Source organism: Sciurus vulgaris (assembly GCF_902686455.1).
Source record: "Sciurus vulgaris genome assembly, chromosome: 2".
In the NCBI taxonomy this organism is placed as follows: Eukaryota; Metazoa; Chordata; class Mammalia; order Rodentia; family Sciuridae; genus Sciurus; species Sciurus vulgaris.
The window spans coordinates 84,066,375-84,090,172 of NC_136462.1; the positions used below are offsets into that span (position 1 = coordinate 84,066,375).

The window sequence follows — 23,798 nt, forward strand, 5'->3', positions numbered from 1 at the left end:
CTGAAAACCAATAAAAGGGTTTTTCTGTCTCATCAGTATGGGGATGAGATGCCAAATGTGTTCTCAGACTCAGGACAGAACGACAATTTGCCTTTTCACTTTTCTTGGTGAAGAGCCTAAGTCCTTAAAGTAAACTTCATCTGAGCAATTTTATGTGTCCCCAAAAATAAGAGCATGGAAGAGTTTCAGACTTAACAGTTTGACCGAACAGTGAAGCTTAGTTTCCCTTGAATCATTTAATGGGAAAGATTATCAGGCTGCGTGTGGAAAGCTTATTTAATGGCATTATCAGGCCAGTTGACAGAGGCCTCTAACCAGAAGCATACCAGGCCATGCTGGCCATAAGCAGCTAGGACTCACTGGCACTGAGTCAGATGCCATTTCACAGGATGGTGCCATGGAGCCAGCCAAACAGCTCATCTGGGTGTGATGCCAAAGAATGGAGGGGGTGCAACCTGGGAGAAGCAAGGAAACAAGGAACCTGAGTCAGCATTTATTCTCCTGGGCACCTGCCAAGGAATAATTATATGTATCCAAGGAAGCACTCAATCCCCCTGAGACTTGCTTTCTCTAAAGCAAGATGGCTGCCAACCTGGTCTACTATTCCTTCCAGCTGGCGCCCATTCCTGACATTGGCTGGGAGGAAGAGTTGCTTACCTGTCTCATCTTCTGTTGTGCCATATTAGAGATGGCAGTTAGGGTACAAGAGTAGCTATAGTTATCAAGTGGGATTGTGTTCATTGCTTCCTCCCTTGAGAAAGTGTGTGTGTGTGTGTGTGTGTGTGTGTGTGTGTAAGCCCTGCATCCTGAGGTTACCACACCCCATCACTTTGCTTCTTTTTCACTCCTTGGAACTTCTTTCCATTGGGAAATTCTCACTCTGTCTTCAAAATTAGATTTTTCAAAAATTATTCATAAAACAAATTTCTGTTTGGGGTATATGAATGGGTGGTAGTTAAATGAAAATAAAAATTAAACCTAAGGGCTCTTTGTTATTCCATTTCTTATGCCAGGAAGTTGCTGCTCTCTAATTGAGCCAAAGTTTAGACTCCATACTAATTTATATTTGTGATTTGGAGATAATCAGGCTAAAGTATCAAGTTGGTCATCCATGCTTGTAGCCCTTTGGAGAGGTACACTAGTTTCTACATCTCTAACATGGAATTCTGCCTGCCTTCCATTAATGACTTAAAGATAAACACAGTAGTCATTATTAAAGTACCTTGGTCTACTTTAATAATTCCCATAACTTAGGAATGTAAAAGATCACTGACGATTAGACAAGCTGATTTGTCCCTGGAAGTGTATATGCTTTATGCTGGTCTCTTAAGGTCTACACTTTGGAATAGTTGGGGATTCGGTGAGTGCTGATGTAAAGAATAAGAAAAAGGTAGTAGTCAAAGACATGAAAATGGAAATCATATTTCTTAAAATTTTACTTTTGGAAAATTAAATTGTCTACTTTGTGTGTTTTTTCTACTACATTTTTCAATCTTACTGAGAGAGGCAAATCATGTGCCCACTTATTCTCTATATCTGACAGTGGATTGCATGTGGATTTTTGTATATCATTTCTATAAAAGTAAATGTCTATCCACATATAAGAATTTATTTACTTGCTTTGGGCGTGGGTTGAGCAATCAATTTAGACAGAAAAGGGAGCAACTTTCACATGAACTTATTTGTCTGAAGTGACCAAAGATGTTCATTTTTGATAAACCATGTGACTGTATTGAAATAAACATATCTGATCTACAGGCTCTATGATAAAACAGACTTCCCTAGAGATGTAAATCTGTGACTGAAACTGAAAAAGTTCACATCTAAGAAGTAAGCCAAGGAATAAAAATATCCCCTTTATCCTTGTATAGGTTTGAATGTTTTTGTCTAGCAAAAGTATAGATGTAGAAATTAATCTTCTCAATTGCAGACAGAAGATTCCATGGAAGAAGGCTTCTAGGCTGCTCTAAATTTTGTAGCTGTGCCAAGCTCACTCAGCTGACCATGCTTCCAGCATTCATGGTCTATTCAGAACCAATTATTTTTATTTTTACTTTTGGCCCTGTCTGCCAAACTCAGGCAGAAAGCTGAAGATATATATGGATTTTCTGTACATATGAAAATCCCACTGGACCTGGCAAAAATTCTTTCTCAGTCTATCTGGCAAGACTTTTCTAGCTGAGTGGTCAGGGTGTGGTTTTTCCAGTGTAGCAAATCTATCTTCCCATTTTCATCTTAATTCTCATTCAAAGAGGCAAGTGAAAAAAAAATCCACATATGTGAGAAATAATAGTAATTTGTATGTACTGGCTCAAGGTACAGGTTTGGATGGTATGGGGTGTGGGCTTGCCCTTCCCTGCTCCTTAGGCAACGTAATAGTACGCATGTGTGACATGCCCTAATCCTGGCATGTGGCAGAAGCCTGGAAAGGCTTTGCCTTAAACTAGGCATGTCTAATAGGGTTTAACGCAACCTGTGAATTTGCCCCTGCACAAGGTCAGCGTGTAGGTCAATGGAATGCTGCCCAAATTGCATTCTCCCCCAGACTGTAATTATACCTAGGAGAGAGCCATGTGCTGCCAAGTTCAGCTGACTCCAGATAGGGCTGAGATAAACGGAGGGTTTGCTAACATTCCTCAAAACCTGATTTTTCAGGATCTGATATAAAGCATCTCTTGTTAAGAGTGATTTGAGCTTTATGAAGGAGCTTAGTGTAGGGGATGATGACCAGCTGTTGTCTTCCTTCCCTGAGAGCAGAATAAAGGTGGTTCAGAATGAGAGCATGAGGAATTTGAGGCAGACATAAAGTGAAACACTTTAATGCCAAAGTCACTTAATACTAGAAAATGATTTTGCGGATTATTACAAATCCAAGTAAGATGCATGAAAAAATTGTGTTTATAATTAACTGAAGGAGGGCTATGTTTTATGTGTTTGGAAAAATGGCTATAAACATGTGCATTGTACGAACATTACCTTATAATAATTTCTTGAAGTGTGTGCATTCTTCTAAAATAAGATCCATCCTTAAATATGCAAGCTCTGGGCCAACCCAAAGGCAGAAGGATAAACTAAGCAAAATTTATATATTTCTTCATTGCTAAGGGTTAAATGATTCCAAAATCCAGTTCAGCAGAGTACACATTGGATAACAAAGTTTTATAAATACTCATACTCTTCAGTAAATGCTTTTTGAAATATCTTCCCTAAATGGCCTGGAGTAGGCACTTTTTTCCAAGAACCTATGTGGAATGAAGTCACATTTAGTGCTTAAGGCATTTCTGTCTACTGGCTCTACATAAACATGGAAAATCATTAATCTGACATTGATATAATGAAGCTGTGGTCTGTGAAAGCCAGGAATCCTTCCCTAGTGTCCAACAATCAAATATGATGGGCTGATCTCTAGGTCTTCTGCAGTGTGGAAACCCTTACTGTTGGCTGGTCCTGATGCCTGAGAGAAATCTTCAGCATAGCAGCCAAGCAAAATGGAAACAGCCCATCCTACATTTATAACTGTGGCATGGGTTACAGTGTAATTTGGGGTTCATGATCTGCAAAGCTAATTTCTCAACTCTTCTCCATGGAGAGGTTTTCTGAAGGTGAAGCTTTGGACTTTGTTCAGGAAAAAGGCACTGGATCTAACATTCTTTGAGGAATGTCTTTGAGTAACCTGGAGAAAGACTATGCCAGAAACAGCCATCTCATTAGAAACCTCCTCTTTAAATGAGTTTCCATTTTATAGGGATCATTTAAGAACAATTAGAAACTATGTTACTGATCCCTATAAATAGCTCCCTTGTATCTTAGTTATTTATGTTTTCCTTGAAACTAGTCTTTGGACTTTCATGAATGAGGATGTATATACATATACAGTCTTTGTCCTTTGCAAGAGACTTGGGAGTTTGCATAATGTGAGGGTTGTTGAGTTGGACCAACTGCTTTTCAGCATTAGTTTGATGATGAGTAAGGTGGGCCTAGAGGCACAAATCTGGTCTTCTGACTTTTCTCTTAGGAACAAGTTCACCAGATCCTCATGTCCATCATTTTTCAGCTGGCCAAAGGAAAGCTCAGCATGCAAAAGTTAAAAGCAGAGGGAGTGACTATTGCATTTAGGACTATCCTTCATTTCTGTATTTCTGCTTAGATTATTGTTTTGTTGGGAACCTTTAGCTTTAGGCCAGACAAATTTTTAAAAAATGTTAAAATAGCACAGGATAATGAGAAACAGATTGCATAAATTGTTTGGTTTTTAATAATTGTTGGTGTTTAATAATTAAAAATTTTATCTAATTGATTTGATGTAACTTTCATTTTGGAAATTCTGTGGTTATTTAAAAAATGTTAGTTAAATTTCCTACTATGAAAAAGCAGAATATAAAACATATGACAATCTCAGTTAACTTAGGATTCTGAAAAATTTCCAGATAATCATTATGATCACCAGCCCATAATGTTCATTAAATAAATATGCTAATATAGAAAATATAATCAAGTGAGTCTGAGTTCTTTCAAGCCCACTATATATGAGATAAGCTAGTAGATTGCGGACAATAAATATTCAATATTAGTGTGTTTTCTTCTCATATAGTCTTTCTCTTTCAAGAAGAATTTTTGAATTTCACTGTATCTGTCTAGAAGTTAGATTATCAATAAAGCATACAGTGCAACAAAAGAAAAGCCAGGTGAATCTCAGTTAAAAGAAGGGTCTACATAAATGGGATTCTGGTTATTTGAAACTTTATAATGAGTCTAAAAAATTTTTTTAGACAAAGCAATAGTTATTGGTAGATAACCAATCAAGCATATTTTCAAAAATATCTTTTCTCATGTTACAAATCTTTGCTTTTCCTCTTTTCCATTTCTTCTTTTCATTGATTTTCTTCACTCTTGTTTTTAGCTCCTTCAGGTTTTCTTCCTAACAACTCTACTATAAAGGAAAATTCCTTGGATAATGGATATGTATCTGAGTAAGGAGGTTGAAAGGTTTGATCACAAAGGTGAAAAAAAAAAAAAGAAAATTGGGTTAATTGAACAAAAACGTCCTTTCTTCTAGTTTCTGTGCCCCTCTCTTGCTTTGCCACCCCTCACAGGACTGGAGCAGAAAGTGGTGTTATGGCTCTGGAAGTCTACAGGGGGGCCACTTGTGGAATAACAGTTTATAATATGGTGACACCCAGGGACCCAGTTCACAGGGTGAGAGATGGGGTCTAGTTTCAATCTTTCACATGTGGATATCCATCCATTTTGATTGGCTAATGTGCAGAGGAGCACAATACTTACCACTTACTAGGGGTGTAGTAAGAGGTGCTTCTCCTCCCTCTTCTTCCCTTAGAAAACGTCTTGTATCCACTGCAGTTTCTTTGTAAATCTTTTTTCCTCCTATTCAACTATGTTCTTATTTAAATTTCTTTGTACTGTTAGAATAACAGTTAGAAAACATATCAAGAAGGATTTAAAGACATTTCACAAGCAGATGTGACCAATAAGCCAAATCTTTGTTATTAGCATGTATTAAATATACAAATTAATGGGGTTTCACTGTGACATTTCCATACATGCATATGGCAATGCATATGCATCTATGTATGAAATACAAATACACATATACATAAAGTTAGTTAAACATATGTATATGTGTGTGTGTAAATATATACATATATAAACTCAATTTCCAGATATAAGAGAAAACAATATTTGTCTTTCCATGTCTAGCTTATTTAATTTAACATTTTGTCTTTAGCTCCACTCTTTTTCCCACAAATGATGGGATTTCATTCTTGTTATAGCTGAATAATACTCCATTGTGTTTATATACCATATTTTCTTTATACATATATCTAGTGAAGGGCACATGGGTTGGTTCCATAGATTAGCTTTTGTGAATTGAGCTGCTATAAACATTGATGTGGCTGCTTCACTGTAGTATGCTGATTTTAAGTCCTTTGGGTATAAACCAAGGAGTGGGATAACTGGGTGAAATGGTGATTCCATACTGCTTTCCATAATGGTGGCACCAATCTGCAGTCCCACCAGCAATGTATGAGTGTACCTCTTTGCCCACCTCCTTGAGAAATTTATTGTTGCTTGTATTCTTGGCAATTGCCATTCTGACTGGAGTAAGATGGAATCTTGGTATAGTTTTAACTTGCATTTCTCTAATTGCTAGAAATGTTGGACATTTTTTCATATATTTGTTGATCATTCGTATTTCTTCTGTGATAGTACCTATTTAGTTCCTTAACACATTTATTGATTTTTTTTTTTGTGGTATCAAGTTTTTTGAGTTCTTTATATATCCTGGAGATTAATGCTCTATCTGAGGTGCAGGTAGTGAAGATTTTCTCCCATTCTGTAGGCTCTCTGTTTACACTCTTGATTGTTCCTTTGCTGTGAAGAAGCTTTTTAGTTTGATACCATCCATTTCTCTACATCCTTGCCAACTTTTTTTTTTTTTTTAACCTTACACCCATTCAGTGTGATGTTAGCCATGGGTTTGTTGTTTATAGCTTTTATTAAGATCAATCTACCTTACTACTAAGTCATTAAGAATACAAAATAAAATAGTGAAAAACTATTTTACCTATTTTTTTGTTGACATTTTATAAATTGGTAATACCTAGAATGGGTATGGAAATATGAAAACAGTCACTTTACCAAATACTTGGCAGGAGTATAAATTCATACTACCTGTTAGAAACAGTTTGGTAATATTTGTCATATCTTAAAATGGACGTATTATTTGAACAGCTTTTTTATGAATCTTTCTCACAGAAATACACATTCATGTGACTAAAGATATATCAGCTCATTGCTGCATTCTTAATACCTGACAAAATCTGGGAAATTCCTAAATGTTCTTTGGTAAAGGAATATTTAAATAATTATGTCATGTACTTAGAAGTAGCTTTGCTTATGAAAAAGCAAAAGAAGATGGAAGATGTCAGGAATATATTTCCAATGAGAGGGGAAATGTTGCAGAATGAAAGAAAAAGAAAAGAAGGAACATCCTGGAAAACCAAATGTGTAACTTGCAATTTTTAGAAACTCAAAACTTTACACACACATAAGTACACCCGTGTTTAGGTCTAGAAGGAAAAAACTCCTATTATTAATGATGGCAACTGGGGAGTAGAATTGGAGCATGAGAGTATTTTTATTTTTTTTACATTCTGAACCATTTGCATTTTAAAACTTACCAAGTATACATGACTGTTATAATTTAAAATAATAAATTTACACGAACAAAAGAAAAAATATAGTAGGACAAATATTTCTGTGAATTTGACAACTCTCTCCAGAGGCAGAACTTTATTCATTTTCAATCTTTAGGTCTGTGTCTGGCAAATGGAAGTCATTTGACAAAGCAGAAACCCTTGCTTCTTCCAGCCTGTGCTACTGTGACCAGGTTGGCTCAGACCTGGGGGAAGCTCATTAAACATGGTCAGGGAGTTCATGGAACATCTTCCTTTCTGTCCCTCTCAATCAAGTTTCCTTTTTCTCCTTCTCTTTACCCCACCACTTTCTCCTCAGAGACTGGCCTTATCTCTAACCAAATTCATAAAGATCTAAATATACACAAAATTCTCACCTGCTCTGTTTGTAAGTCTAATGTGAGGTTTTCCTCCATTTGTTTCCTTTTTAGTTATTTGCATATCTAGACTTAAGAGAGATATTTTAAAAATATTTATTTCTTCTACTTTTTCTGTTTCTTTAAAAGTTCTCTCTGTCCTACATCATTTCCTTATAATTTGTTTGATTTGGTCCTCTAACTATGAAGGGGAAGCCAGGCCATTTCAATTGTTTGATGTAATCTTGAATCAATTGGCTCATCCTCACCCTACCACCATCCCCATGTGAACCACCTGGGGAATTGGAACCCGTTTGGAGGAAACCAGCCACTTTTAGCTCCTCTCTCTTCTGCAGATGAGAGAGCATCTGCTTCTCAGAAAATAAAGGGGGGCTGTGTCATCAAGGTAAACAAGGAAGTATCAGATCCTCTTCGCCCAAGGAGGGCGAGGATCGATTTCCTTTATGACAAATCCAGAAACCAGTTAAGAGGCTCTTCACCCCATGCAATGGTGAAACTAGTCACAATGAAGCAGGTAAGAAATTTTGCAATAATCACTTCCAGAGCCCCTCACCTAACACAAATAGTAACCTGGAAAAAACTTAAAGCTCCCCTGTTCTCCCTAGAAAATCCATTTAGATTATCCCTGAAGGACTGGTTTTTGTTATGTCTGAAAGTAAGTTCTGGCAGGAAAAATGTAAAGTTGGGAGCTACTAGAGAAAAGATCATGGTATGAACTATCATGTGCTCCTTTGCCATTTTCTCGCTTCCCATCTCATTACAGAGTAGATGGGAGTAAACTTTCACTCTTGACTTCTCCCTGGAGAGGGAAATGTTGGAGCATACACTCAATTTTCTGGCCTTGGGAAGAACACCTAAGGATCCAGTTCTGTCTTACCTGACTTGGGGTGATGACCCAACTTACTCTAAATGCTTGGACACTGTTGATAAGAAAAAAAGTCTTATCTGGTTTGCTTACTGCTGCTGCAGAGTTCCTTTGATACAACAGACAGAGCTCAGTATAGTTTAGTGGCTCTCCTCTCAGGGAACTTAGGAAAAGGAAGGGTGGAGGTTATGTATAATGTTCTAGCTTTTCATAGGACCATGGTGGGGTTCTTTTTCTACCTGATTTATTATGTTTATAAGACCTCACCTACTCCAGATGCTTGGGGGTTGATGAGAACAAAATTGAGCTGAACACCCTTTAACACCTCCAGACAAATGGTAGGCCTATAGACAGGCAACGTATAATTATGAGCTCCTGAACCCAGAGAAACTTCTATAATTGGGAATTTACATGTTCAGAGAATACTCATCCACAGAAAAAGGTTGAGAAGTCCTCGTCACCTTGGTTGATTGGTGAAGGTTGTTCCCTATTTGAAAACAGTTTGTTTCAGACTAGGAAAGATGGATGTTTTTCAGATATGCAGTTTCCAACAGACAGTAACAAGACATATGAAGAAAAAGGAGAGTAAGAACCAATTAAAGGAACAAAATAGCTGCTTCTGTGTTGTGATGCCCTGAACCACTTTCCTCTGCCACAGTTTTCTGCTGTGATGTTCTGCCTCACTTCAGGCCCAGAGGAATAGAGCCAGCTGTCTATGGACTGAGACCTCTGAAACCTTAAGGAGCCTCAACTAATGAATTGATTAATAAAGAGCTGGGAATAACCTATCCAATCATTGATGGATTCCTACTATGATACCGCAGGCAGCTAGGATAACACATCAAAATAAGAAGCAAGAAGAAATGGAGCATCACTAGCTCATAATTTTTTAAAAAACAGCAATTAAATTTTCTTAATACTATATACCTATTAAAACAGGGTGGCGTGTAGAAAGTGGGGAAGAAGAATTGTTTTAGTCAGCTATTTTGCTGCTGTGACTAAATGATCTGACCAGCACAATTATAGAGGAGAGGTTTATTTGAGGGCTCACAGTTTCAGAGGTCTTAGTCCATAGAAGGTGGGCTCCATTCCTCAGGGCTCGAGGTGAGGCTGAACATCATGTTGGAAGAGTGTGGCAGAGGGAAGCAGCTGGCATCACCAGGAAACAGAGTCTCCACTTTCCACGTACAAATATATACCCCAAAACCACATCCCAATTCCAGTCTCCTCCAGTCACACCCTACCACTGCAATTAATCCCATTAGGGATTAATTCACTAATTGGGTTAAGACTCTTACAACCCAATCATTTTTCCTCTGAACCTTCCTGCATTGTCTCACATGTGAGCTTTTGGGGACATCTCACATCCAAACCATAACAAAAATGTTTCTGTCTCTGCCTCCCTTAACTGTTCTGATTCCACTGATCTCTTTAGCAGGACTTCTCTGTTCTGCCTCTGAGGAAGAAAATGTCCCACAGGGCTGCATGAGTATGTCTAGCCTTTGCTTTTACAGTCTGCTATTGCCAATAACCACACCAGAATATATGTTCTTTCACCTTTGGACTTGGATTGTATTAAACTATTTAGGCATAACTAATGCAACCACAGCCAGGATGGAGTGTGTAAATATATATATATATTAATGACAGCTCTTAGGTATCTATCTCTGAAAGCTCAACTAGATGTAAACACTAGAGACTTATTTAGTTTACAGGAAAGTTGGTTGGCCTTGCTTCTTTTGGACTAGGACTCTGGGAAGTTTAAGGTGCCTGAGCTTCTTTGTACTTTTGTTCTGCCCTTGTTTTTCAAAGATTCTGACTTATAACTCTATGTCAGAAGAAACATTTCAACAACATGTCTTGATGGAGATTTAGCACTCCGATTTATCTGAGGACTGTTTTTTAGCCCATTAATATAAAAGCGTAGTCATTTGGAATTTTGTTTAGTTTCAAGGTCAGTAGTAAAGTGATGTTAGGGATGACTGAAATAATCCCAATTAAGCTTTGAAAGAGTAGTTGTAGGGAAATGAATTTGAATTAGTACAATATAACACTGTATAATAAGATGAAAATTTCATGTACTTAGAAAATATTCTGAGTTCATAAAATTATCTTAATCTCAGTCCACCATTTTTCTTTTTTTTAATATATATATTTTTTTACTAAAATCTTTTTTTTACAACTGCATTTTTGAGACATTGTACACAAATAGGATACAACTTTTCATTTCTTTGGTTGTACACAATGTGGATTCACACCATTCATGACATACATATACATAGTGTAATACTGTTTATTTCATTCTATCTTTCCATCCCCCACCCCCTCCCACCCTATGTAATGTATGATTATACCAGAGGTGTTAATCTACGTTGTGCAGAACCCTAGAAATGAAAAGATGTACCCCTTTTGTGTACAACGAGTCAAAATGCAGTCTGTAAAAGTAAAATATAAATTTAAAAATAAGTGAACAATCTCACCCAAATAATTGCTAAGTAAATGTTCCTGCACTAGAGATGATTACATTTAGTCACTGAAAAGGAATATTTTTTTTTTTACCTTCATACACTTTTTTTTTTATTGTAAACAAATGGGATACATGTTGTTTCTCTGTTTGTACATGGCGTAAAGGCATACCATTTGTGTAATCATAAATTTACATAGAGTATTGTTGTTTGATTCATTCTGTTATTTTTTCCCTTCCCCCCACCCCTCCCACTGCTCTTTTCCCTCTATACAGTCCTTCCTTCCTCCATTCTTGCCCCCCTCCCTAACCCTAACTCTAACCCTAACACTAACCCCTCCCTCCCCCCATTATGTGTCCTCATCCACTTATTAGCGATATCATTCAACCTTTGGTTTTTTGAGATTGGCTTATCTCACTTAGCATGATATTCTCTAATGAAAAGGAATTTTTAATAAAATATAGTTCAACTTAAGGAGAATGCAATAAGGATAAAAAAAAAATTACCTTAATCTCTTTGGTGTCAATGTTTGCATCAATATAAGATTACATGAATGGTGTGAATCTACATTGTGTACAACCATAGTTGTACCCCATTTGTGTACAATGAATCGAAATGCAGTCTGTAAAAGTTAAACAAAATTTTTAATTAAAAAAAATAAGATGTTGACATTTTCCCATAAAAAAGAGGAGGTTTTGTTTTGGTGGGTTTTTTTGTTTGTTTTGTTTGTTTTGTTTTTGGTAAAGAGTATGATACTAAAAGAGGGAAATTGTGAAAATATTGTAAATTTAAAAATGCATGCTATACTTGCAGAGGCACTTAAAACCTAAATAGAATCACTTTCTCAGGAAAGTGGGTGCCTTTGGTTGGTAAAGCTAGGGATAGGAAGACTTGCATATAGCTGATTGTGTCCTACTGATCTTATAGTGTGTTTAGAGGCACACTCAAGGTTTTTCCTATCTTAGTAAATCTATTTAGCACTACTAAGGGCTTAAGCCTTGATTTTTCTAGAACTTTGAACAGGACTGATTAAGCATGTATAGTAACATTTCAGAAGCAAAGCATAAATGTTCCAATAGTTACCTTAAGAATCGAATAGAAACGTAATTGATTTTTTATTCCATACTGGGGATTGAACCCAGGGTCTCTTACATGCTAGGCAAACACTTTGCCACTAGGCTACATCCTTAACCCCAAACTTAACTGATTCTTCATTAGTATCTTAATGTAATGTAACAGAAGATTAAGATTGATTTTCCCCCCATCAAGAGAACATTAACACATTAGATATGTTTTCTATTACATGAATTCAAGGTATATGAGTATTATAAATCACTTTCTAAAATCATGCTATGACAATGTATAAATAACCCGGCAGATCATAGAGGTTCCTGGTCATTTCCTAATGAGTTGTTTTTCATTAACCCCAAATTTCAAATTTAACTACCTTAGAACTTTGGTTAGGGTAAATTAAACATATTTACAAATAAGAACTATATCCAGAGAAGTTGATTTCTACTTTTGAAAGTTAAGCATTTGAACATAGATAAAGCTGACAAGATGCTTCTGAGTAGTAGTTCAGTATTTATCCATTGTCTCACTAACAGAATCTAGTTAGTGGCCACTTTTACAAATTATACCAAGTACAGCTCTAGGCATATTACACTGTCTGCTTTAATCTTACAACCTAAAGGTCAGCTAACATTAGCACCACTTTACAGAGGAGGAAACTGGAGTGTAGATGCCTTACCCAAGATAACAGCTAATAATTGTACTGAAATGCAACCATCTAGGAGTCTGGCTTCAGTCTTAACCACTATGTAATGTGCACCTTCATTTTGAACAGACTTTTTTATTAAGAAAAATACACTTAGGAACCAAAGTGCTTAGAATCTAATACTTACTCAAGCCTGGACCCTTATTATCTAAACACCATATGTTTCTCTTGGGAGAAGTAAGTTCTAATATTCAACAACACAATATGGTAGCTAGAGTTCATGATAATTTATATTTTATAAAAAACTGGGATAGGAATCTGAAACTCCCTAACAACTGTTTTCTAAATTTCTTCTGATTAGTTATACATGACAGTAGAATGCATTTTGATACATCATATATAAATGGAGTATAACTTGTCATTTTTCTGGTTGTAATGATGTAGAATCACACTGGTGATGTAATCATATATGTACATAGAGTAATAATGTTTGATTCATTCTACTATCCTTACTACCCCCATATCCCCCGCTGCTACCTTCATTCCCCTCTGCTCAGTCCAAAGTACCTCTATTTTTCCTTGCCCCTAACCTTATTGTGAATTAGCATCTGCATATCAGAGAAAATATTCAGCCTCTGGTTTTTTGAGATTCACTTATTTCACTTAACATGATATTCTACAGCTCCATCCATTTACTTGCAAAAGCCATAATTTCATTATTCTTTATGACTGAGTAATATTCCATTGTGTATATACCACATTTTCTTTATCTGTTCATCTGTTGATGGGCATCTAGGTTGGTTCCATAGTTTGGCTATTGTGAATTGAACTGCTATAAACATTGATGTGGTTGTAGTATGCTGATTTTAAGTCCTTTGGGCATAAACCAAGGAGTGGGAAAACTCGATCAAATGGTGGTTCCATTCCAAGTTTTCTGAGGAATCTCTATACTGCTTTCCATAGTGGTTGCTCCAATTTTTAGTCCCACCAGCAATGTATGAGTGTACCTCTTTCCCCACATCCTCACCAACATTTATTGTTGCTCGTATTCCTGATAATAGCCATTCTGACTAGAGTGAGATAAGCTTAGGGTAAGTTTTGATTTGCATTTCTCTAAGTGCTAGAGATATTGAGCATTTTTTCATATATTTGTTTATTGACTGTATTTCTTCTGTGAAGTGTGAGTTCATTCCTTAGCCCATTTATTGATTGTGTTTTTTTGTTTTTTTAGTGTTAAGTTTTTTGAGTTCTTTATATATCCTGGAAATTAATGTTCTATCTGAGGTACAGGTAGCAAAAATTTTCTCCCATTCTGTAGGCTCTCTCTTCATGTTATTGATCATTTTCTTTGCTGAGAAGAAGCATTTTTAGTTTGAATCCATCCCATTTATTGATTTCTGATTTTACTTCTTGTACTTTAGGAGTCTTGTTAAGGAAGTCAGTTCCTAAGCCAACATGATGGAGACTTGGGCCTACTTTTTCTTCTATGAAGTACAGGTCCTATTCTAGTGCCTGAGTCTTTGATCCACTTCAAGTTGAGTTTCGTGCTGGGTGAGAGATAGGGGTTTAATTTCATTTTGTTACATATGGATTTCTAGTTTTCCCAGCACCATTTGTTGAAGAGGCTATCTTTTCTCCAATGAATGTTTTGGCGCCTTTGTGTAGCATGAGATAACTGTATTTATGTGGGTTTGTCTCTGGGTCTTCTATTCTGTACCATTGGTCTATGTGTTGGTTTTGGTGCCAATACCATGCTGTTTTTGTTAGTATGGCTTTGTGGTATAGGTTAAGGTCTGATATTGTGATCCATCCTGCTTCACTTTTCTCACAGAGGATTGCTTTGGCTATTCTGGATCTCTTACTTTTCCAAATGAATTTCATGATAGCTTTTTCTATTTCTATGAAAAATATCATTGGAATTTTAATAGGAATTGCATTTAATCTGTATAGTGCTTTTGGTAGTATGGCAATATTAATTCTGACAATCCAAGATATGGGAGCTCTTTCCATCTTCTAAGGTCTTCTTCAATTTCTTTCTTTAGTGTTCTGTAGTTTTCAAGTTTTCATTACCTCTTTCATTGGACTGATTTCCAAATATTGTATTTTTTTGAAATTTTTGTGAATGAGGTAATTTTCCTAATTTCTCTTTCAGTGGATTCATCACTGATATATAGGAATGCGTTTGATTTATGAGTGTTGATTTTGTATCCTGCTACTTTGCTGAATTTGTTTATTAGTTTTAGAAGTTTTCTGGTGGGATTTTTTGGATCTTCTAAATATAGAATCATGTTGTCAGCAAATACTGATAGTTTGAGTTCTACTTTTCCTACTTGTATCCCTTTAATTTCCATAGTGTGTCCAATAGCTCTGGCTAGAGTTTCCAGGACCATGTTGAATGGAAGTGGTGATACAGGGTATCCTTATCTTGTTCCAGTTTTTAGAGGGAATGCTTTCAATTTTTCTCTATTTAGAATGATGTTGGTCTTGGGTTTAGCGTAGTTAGCTTTTACAATGTTGAGGTCTATTCCTTCTATCCCTAGTTTTTCTAGTGTTTTGAAAGTGAAGGGGTGTGTATTTTGTCAAATGTTTTTTTCTGCATTTATTGTGATGGTCATATGATTCTTGTCTTTAAGTATATTGACATGATGAATTACATTTATTGATTTCTGTTATGCTGAACCAACCTTGCTTCCATGGGATGAACCCTACTTGATCGTGGTGCACAATCTTTTAAACATGTTTTTATATGCAATTTGCCAGAATTTTATTGAGAATTTTTGTGTTTATGTTCATGAGGGATATAGGTCTGAAGTTTTCTTTCCTTGATGTGTCTTTGTCTAGTTTTGGTATCAGGGTGGGACTAACCCCATAGAATGAGTTTGGAAGGGTGCCCTCCTTTTCTATTTCATGGAATAATTTGAGGAATAATGGTGTTAATTCTCCTTTGAAGGTCTTATAGATCTTGACTAAGAATCCTTCTGGTCCTGCCCTTTTCTTGATTGGTAGGGTTTTTTTTTTTTTTTAAATTGTAAACAAATGGGATACATGTTGTTTCTCTGTTTGTACATGGCGTAAAGGCATACCATTTGTGTAATCATAAATTTACATAGGGTAATGTTGTTTGATTCATTCTGTTATTTTTCCCTTCCCCCCCACCCCTCCCACCCCTCTTTTCCCTCTATACAGTCCTTCCTTCCTCCATTCTTGCCCCCCTCCCTAACCCTAACTCTAACCCTAACACTAACCCCTCCCTCTCCCCATTATGTGTCCTCATCCACTTATTAGCGATATCATTCGTCCTTTGGTTTTTTGAGATTGGCTTATCTCACTTAGCATGGTATTCTCCAATTTCATCCATTTGCCTGCAAATGCCATAATTTTATCATTCTTTATGGCTGAGTAATATTCCATTGTATATATATACCACAGTTTCTTTATCCATTCATCAACTGAAGGACATCTAGGTTGGTTCCACAATCTGGCTATTGTGAATTGAGCAGCTATGAACATTGATGTGGCTGTATCTCTGTAGTATGCTGATTTTAAGTCCTTTGGGTATAGGCCAAGGAGTGGGATAGCTGGGTCAAATGGTGGTTCCATTCCAAGTTTTCTAAGGAATCTCCATACTGCTTTCCAGAGTGGCTGCACTAATTCGCAGCCCCGGTTGGTAGGCTTTTGATGGCTTCTTCTATTTCATTGTTTCAATGTACTGTTTACATTGTATATGTCCTCCCAATTCAGTTTGGGTAGGTCATGTATCTCCAGAAATTTATAGATGTCTTCAAGATTTTCTATTTTATTGGTGTATAAATTTCAAAGTAGTTTCTAATTATCTTCTGTATTTAAATAGTGTCTGATGTGATATTTCCTTTTTCATCATGAATTTTAGTAATTTGAGTTTTTCTCTTCATTAGCATGGCTAAGGGTTTATCAGTCTTATTTATTTTTTCAAAGAACCAACTTTTTGTTTTGTCCACTTTCTGATTTGTTTCTTTTGTTTCAGTTTCATTGATTTCAGCTCTGATTCCCGTCTTCTGCTTTTGATGTTTATTTGTTCTTCTTTGCCTAGGGCTTTGGGATGTAATATTGTGTCATTTATTCATTGACTTTCTATTCTTTTATTGTATGAACTCAATACAATGAACTTTTCTCTTAGCACTGCCTTCATAGTGTCCCAGAGACTTTGATATGTTGTGTTGGTGTTCTCATGTATCTCTTAAGTATTTTTTAATTTCATCCTGATTTCTTCTGCTATTCATTTGTCATTCTGTAGCATGTTATTTAGTCTCCAAGTGTTGGAGTAACTTCTATTTTAAATTTTATCATTAATTTTTAGTTTCATTTCATTATGATCTGATAGAATGCAGGGTGGTATCTCTGTTCTTTTGCATTTGCTAAGAGTTACTTTATGGCATAAGATATGATCTATTTTAGAGAAGGATCTGTGTACTGCTAAGAAGAAAGTGTATTTACTCATCAATAGATGAAATATTCTATATATGTCTATTAAGTCCAAATTATTGATTACATTGTTTAGTTTTATAGTTTCTTTGTGTAGTTTTGTTCAGAAGATCTGTCCAGTAGTGAGAGAGGTGTGTTAAAGTCACCCATTATTGCTGTGTTGTGGCCTATTTGATTCTTGAAACCGAGAAGGGTTTGTTTGCTGTCCCTAGATGCTTCATTTTGGAGGGCATATATATTTACAATTGTTAAGTCTTATTGATGTATAATTTCCTTAAGCAGTATGAAATGTCCTTCTTTTTCCCATATGACTAACTTTGGCTTGAAGTTCACTTTACCTGATATGAGGATGGAAACCCCTGCTTATTTCATGATCCTTGTGAGTGATATTTTTTTTCCCATCCTTTCACCTTCAGTCTGAGGATGTCTTTGCCTATGAGGTGAGTCTCATAGAGACAGCATATTGTTGGGTCTTGTTTTTTAATCCAATCTTACAGTCTATATCCTTTGATTGATGAGTTTAGGCCATTAACATTCAGGGTTATTTTTGAGATATGATTTGTGTTCCCATTCATTTTGGTTTATTTTTGGTTTTTAATTTGACTTAGTTTCTCTTTTGGTTGTCTTTTACTTTAGTAGTGTTCCTCCCTTTGCTGGTTTTCACTTTTTTTTTTTTTTCATTTCCTGCTCATGGAATATTTTGCTGAGAATGTTCTGTAGTGCAGGCTTTCTAGATGCGAATTCTTTTAACTTTGGTTTATCATGGAAGGTTGTTATTTCATCTTCAAATCTGAGGCTTAATTTTGCTGGATATAAATTTTTTGTTGGGATCCATTTTCTTTCAGCGCTTGGTATATGTTGTTCCAGGATCTCCTAGCTTTGAGGGTCTAGGTTGAGAAATCTGCTGAGATTTGAATTGTTTTCCCCCTGTTTCTCTCATGGCCTTTACAATTCTATCCTTATTCTGTATGCTAGTTGTTTTGATTATAATTTGACTTGGTGTGGGTCTGCTGTAATTTTGTACATTTGGGAACCTGTAAGCCTCTTGTATTTGATTTTCTACTTCATTCTTCAGGTTTGGGAAATTTTCTGATATTATTTCATGGAAAAGATTGTGCATTCCTTAGGTCTGAATCTCCACACCTTCCTCTATCCTGATAAATCTTAAATTTGGTGTTTTCATGTTATTCCATAATTCTTGGAAGTTCTGTTCATGATTTATTGCCATCTTCTTTGTGTGGTCAAGTTTATTTTCAAGATTATATATTTTGTCTTTGTTGCCTAAAGGTCTGTCTTCCAAATGGTCTAGACTGTTGCTGATATTTTCCAGTGAATTTTTAATTTGGTTTATTGATTCCTTCATTTCAAGGATTTCTACTTGATTTCTTTTCATAATCTCTTTATTGAAGTGTAATTTCACCCCCTAAAATTTATCTTTGATATCATTCCTTGCATTATGCTTTATGTCATGAATCAGTTTAATGATGTGCATTCTAAACTCCTTCTCTGACATTTCTTCTACTGTGTTGTCAATGGATTCTATTACTGGAACATCTTGGTTTGTTTGCAGTGCTTAGTCCCCCCCCCCTTTTTTTTAATGTTTTTCATATATCTTTCCATCTACTAGTGTGATTCTGAGGCAGTACAGTTTCTACCTTATAGACTAATAGTGTCACTAAAGGTTTCCAATCCTTGCCTTTATGGGGGAGATCAATATTAACAACACCCAGTGTAAACAGTATACAGCCTTAAACCAAATAGCTCTTATTAAGATGTCAGGCACTTCTCTCCCAGGCGGTCCTGAGGGCTGAGTGCTGGAACCTGTGCACTTGTCACAGAGAGCTGTTCTGTATTGGGCGGATCAGGATTGGGCACTCAGGGCTGCAGGATGGCCATGTAGCTGTAAGTGATGGTCCGGGTTGGTGGTTAGGGAGGGGTTGGTGGTTAGGGAGGGGTTGGGAGATGGGACTGGGGAACTGGAGGACCTAGTTGGGGGCCAGACTGATGCCAGACCAGGCAGGACCAGGGGACTTAGTGGATGTCAGACAGGGTAGTGAGTTGGGGACTAGGCTGGTGCTGGGGACCAGCAAGTGCTAGCTCAAGTGGGCTCCTGGAACCCAGTGGGTGCCAGACCAGCTGGCTAGGAGAACTGAGAGCAAGATGTCCTCACATCTTCTTCTAACCTTCCAACCTGCTGTAACCAGCCCTGTCCATCCCCACATGCTTCAGGACTTACAGAGCTGGAAAGAGCCTGTCTCTCTCCTACCTCTGCAGCAAGATGTTGCCTATTAGCATGCCTAGCAGGAAGACCTCAGGTATAACTAAACCTACAGGCACCTTGATATTGGGCTTCCAGGCCTTGGCTGGTGTCCCAAGATGGAGAGACTACATTTGGAGTTGGGGCTGCAGCCTCAAGCCCCTGACAACTGTTTGGGCTACATTGTATATATGCATTGAATTATACCATATTCCAAATATGTATAATTATATGTCAATTAAAAAAAACACATGCTTTATTCTAAAAAATAAAGGAACAATATAAATATCAGAAGCAAACTCTGTGGCCACAGACATATATGAATTAGTTGATGAAGAATTCAAAAGAAATGTCATAAAGATGCTCAATAATTTCAGAAAAATGATACACAAACAAAATGCAAATATTCACAAAGAGGAATCTTTCAATAGAATAAAATAAAATTTGGGAAGTTATGAAATGCAACCACTGAATTGAAGAATTCACTAGAAAGGTTCAACATCAGTCTTGATCAAGTAGAAGTAGGAATCAAAGAACTGAAAGACAGTTCATTTTAAATGACCCAGCCTACTGAGCAAAAAGGAAAAGGAAGAGTGAAGTAAATCTTAGGACCTTATAGGTTATCAGCAAGCAGGCCAATAAACACACTGTGAGGAAAAAGCATAAAAGGGCGAAGAGTGTATTTAAAGAAACAAAATGACCAAAAACTTCCCATTTTGGGTAAGGAAGTAGAGATATAGTTTCAGGAAGCCCAGTGGACCCCAACAAGGAGAACCCAAAAAAGCTCATACCATGATACATAATTATCAAATTGTCAAAACGAAGAGAAAGAATTTTGAAAACAGCAAGAGAAAAAAGCAACTTATTACATATAAGGGCATTTACATAGGACAGTCAATGAATTTCTTACCAGAAATTTATAGACCAGAAGGATAATATATTCAGTATTGGGAAAAAAACTGCCAATCAAGAATACTATTTTCAATAAATACTGTCCTTCAAAAATGAAGAAGAAATAAAGAATTTCTGAGATAAGCAAAAGCTGTGGGAATCTATCTCCACTTGACTTGGCTTGCCTTACAAAAATACGATAAAGTGAGTTTTTTCTCAGCTGAAATGAGATACTACCTAGTCACACAAAAGCATATGAAAGTACAAAGTTTACTGATAATTGTAAATATATTGACAAATATTGGATACTTTAATGGTTGCAAGTAAATCACTTAACTGTGGTATAAAATTGAAAAGGCAAATATAAGAAATAAGTGTAACTATAAAATAAGCAATCTATAAAGGTATAATTTGTGATTTTGATAACAAAATTCAGGAATGTAAAGAAGTAAAAGAGTAAATTTTTGTATATGGTCGAAGTTAGCAGTTTAAAATAGATTGTTATATATATTATAAAAATTAAGATGTTTTGTTATCAGTCCCATGATAACCACAAAAAAAAAAAAAATGCCTAGAAAAGGTGCACAAAATGAAAAAGGAATCAAAGTGTGTGACTGTAAGAAATAAATAAAACACAATGCATAGCCAAAGACACTGTAGAAAAACTACAGACCATTATCCTTTATTAATGTAGATGTAAAATTCCCCAACAAAATACTAGCAAACCATGTTTAAGAATGTTATAGGATCAGACACTATGAGCACTATGATTTATCCCTGGGATACAACAAGGATGGTTCACCATATGAACATCCACCAATGTCTTACATCATATTAATAGAACAAAAGATAAAAATCATACCATCATCCAAATAGACACAGAAAAGGCACTTGCTAGACTCAAACACCATTTTATAATAAAAAAGCACTCATCAAACTAGGAGTAGAAGAAAAATTACCTCAGCATGATAAAGCCCATAGATTAAAAACTCACAGCTGGCATTGTCCTCCTGGGTGAAAAGCTGAAAGCATTTTCACTGAGATCAGGAACAAGATAAGGTTACCTACTCTCACCACCTCTATTGGACATAGAACTGGAGGACCTAGCCAGAGCTGTTAGGCCAAAAATTTAAATAAAAGATAACCAAAGTGCAAAAGAAGAAATAAAATCATCTCTTTATTACAGATGATGTGATCTTGTATATAGAAAATCCTAAAGATTAAAACTAATAAGAGAGAACTAATAAATTTAGACTTGTACTCTTCAAAAATCAGTGTATAAAAATGAGTTTTTTTGTACACCAAAAAATGAACACCCCCAAAAGAACATTTCATTTAAAATAACGTCAAGAAAAATAAAATACTGGACCATAAACTTAAGATGGTGAAAGACTCGTACAGTGAAAACTACAAAACATTGTTAAAGGAAATTGAGGGAGACACAAATAAATGAAAAGATGAGGTCTTGTATTTATGGACTGGAACTTAAATATTGTCCGAACATCCAGATTCCTCTAGCAACCTACAGATTCAATGCAGTTCCTCTCAAAAATCCCAGTGGGAGATTTACAGAAATAGAAAAAAACACATAAACAAACAAAACCCAAAAATGTCCTAAAATTCATCTGGAACCACAAAGTACTCCTAATAGCTAAAACAATCTCCAGAAAGAACAAACATGGATGCCTCATATTTCCTGACTGAAAAATGTATTAGAAAACTAGAGTAATCAGAACAGTGTAGAAATTTCTTAACAGCCAACTTCATAGACAAACAGAACACCATAGAGAAAAAGAAATAAACCCATGCATATATGCTCAAGTGGTCTTTGATAAAGGTGCAAAAACAATGGGAAGACGAAAGATGGTATTGAGAAAACTGGTAATCCACCTGCAAAAGAATGAAGTCAGATAACAAACACAAAAGTCAACTCCATCAACTAAAAACTCCTACAAGAAAGCATACAGGAAAAACTTTACAAAATTGATCCTGACCATTATTTCTTGGTACAACATCAAAAGCACAAGCAACAAAAATCGAAAAATAGATGTGAGACTGCATCAAATGAAGGAGGTGTGCAGCAAAGGAAACAATCAACAGAGTGAAAAGGCAGCCTACAAAATGGGAGAAAGTCTTTGCAAACAATGTATCTGATAAAGGATGAATGTCCAGTTACAGGAAGGACTTCTACAATTCGATTTAAAAACAGAGAAGACCTACAGATGGACATCGGGTATATGAAAAAATGCCCAACATCACTAATTATCAAGGAAATGCAAATCAGAGCCACAGTGAGATAGCATGGTTCTTATAAAAAGTAACCAGAAAATATAAAGTTTTGGTGAGAATGTGGAGAAATGAAAACCCTTGTGGACAGTTGATGGGAATGTAAAATGGTGTTGCTCCTACTGGAAGCAGTATGGAGATTCCTTAAAATATTTTAAATAGAACTACCATATGCTTCTTCAGTCCCTCTCCTGATTATTTATTATAAAGAACTGGAACCAGAATCTTGAAGATATTTGCAATCCCATATTCATTGCAAAAAAAAAAAATTAATTAAATGTTCATCACAGGACAAAGAAAATATGGTTTAGACATACATTAGAATATTATCCAATCTGTCATTTACAATGATATGACTGGACCTTTAATGCATTATGCCCAGTGAAGATAATCTAGTCATAGATGGACAAATACTTCATGATGACATTTATATAAGATAGTTATAGTAGTTCAACTTATAGAAACAGAAAGTAGAACAGTGGTTGCCAAGGGCTGGGGGAAGGGAGAATTTGGAAGTTCTATATAATAGATATGAAGTTTCAGTTTTGCAAGACGAAAAAATTCCAGAGTTCTAATGAACATTTTACTTATAGTTTGTAATACTGTACTATATACTTAAAATTTTTAATAAAGTACATTTTGTGTTGTGTTTTTCACAGTAATAATCTTAAAAAATAAGCTTTCAAGTCTATGAAAACAAGTAAAATAAATGAACAGGGTTTGGGACATAAATTCAGTGTTCATTGTGTTCCAAACATTTTAGTTGGTTTTGAAAAGGACACCAGAATTATGCTGCAACTAAAGAGTGAGTAAATGGAAACATTTGTAAAGGTTGTGCAGGAGTAGACAGAATTTGGTAAGTATAGGTACAAAAATACAAATGCTCTAATTCCACTGTCACCCCACTCTCCCTTTAAGGGGCAGGACTGAACTTAGGAAAAACTCTTTAAGGCATTGTCCTACAGGTACCCTCCTAACACATTTCACCCAAAGTCATGGATAAAATTCCAAGGATGGCTTATCATGGTAATATCCTTTCTACAGTGCAGCCTGGTGGAATGAGCAAGCGGGGATGGATTGACTTGGTGGTTTGATTTACCCAATGACAGCAGAATCAGTGTGTCATTCTCTGGGTTCCTCATGGTCTCTCGCTTGCCTTCTTTAGTCAAAAAACTTGCATTCGAACATTGTCTTGCAGGCAGAATATGGTATTGATGATTTTTGGAGTCCTAACTGGATAGCTTGATGTTCATTTGACCTAATTG

At 36.0% G+C, this 23,798-nt stretch overlaps 1 protein-coding gene and 1 pseudogene across 4 annotated transcripts in view; both read left to right on the forward strand.

Annotated features, from left to right (window-relative positions):
- Positions 1 to 23,798, forward strand: part of FMN1 (formin 1) — a 390,151-nt gene that overhangs the window by 212,326 nt on the left and 154,027 nt on the right. The gene's annotated exons all lie outside the window — the stretch shown is intronic.
- LOC306653120 (phosphatidylinositol N-acetylglucosaminyltransferase subunit Y-like) lies at positions 7,683 to 10,054 on the forward strand (annotated as a pseudogene). The gene has a single exon. The product of its transcript is annotated as a phosphatidylinositol N-acetylglucosaminyltransferase subunit Y-like (transcript).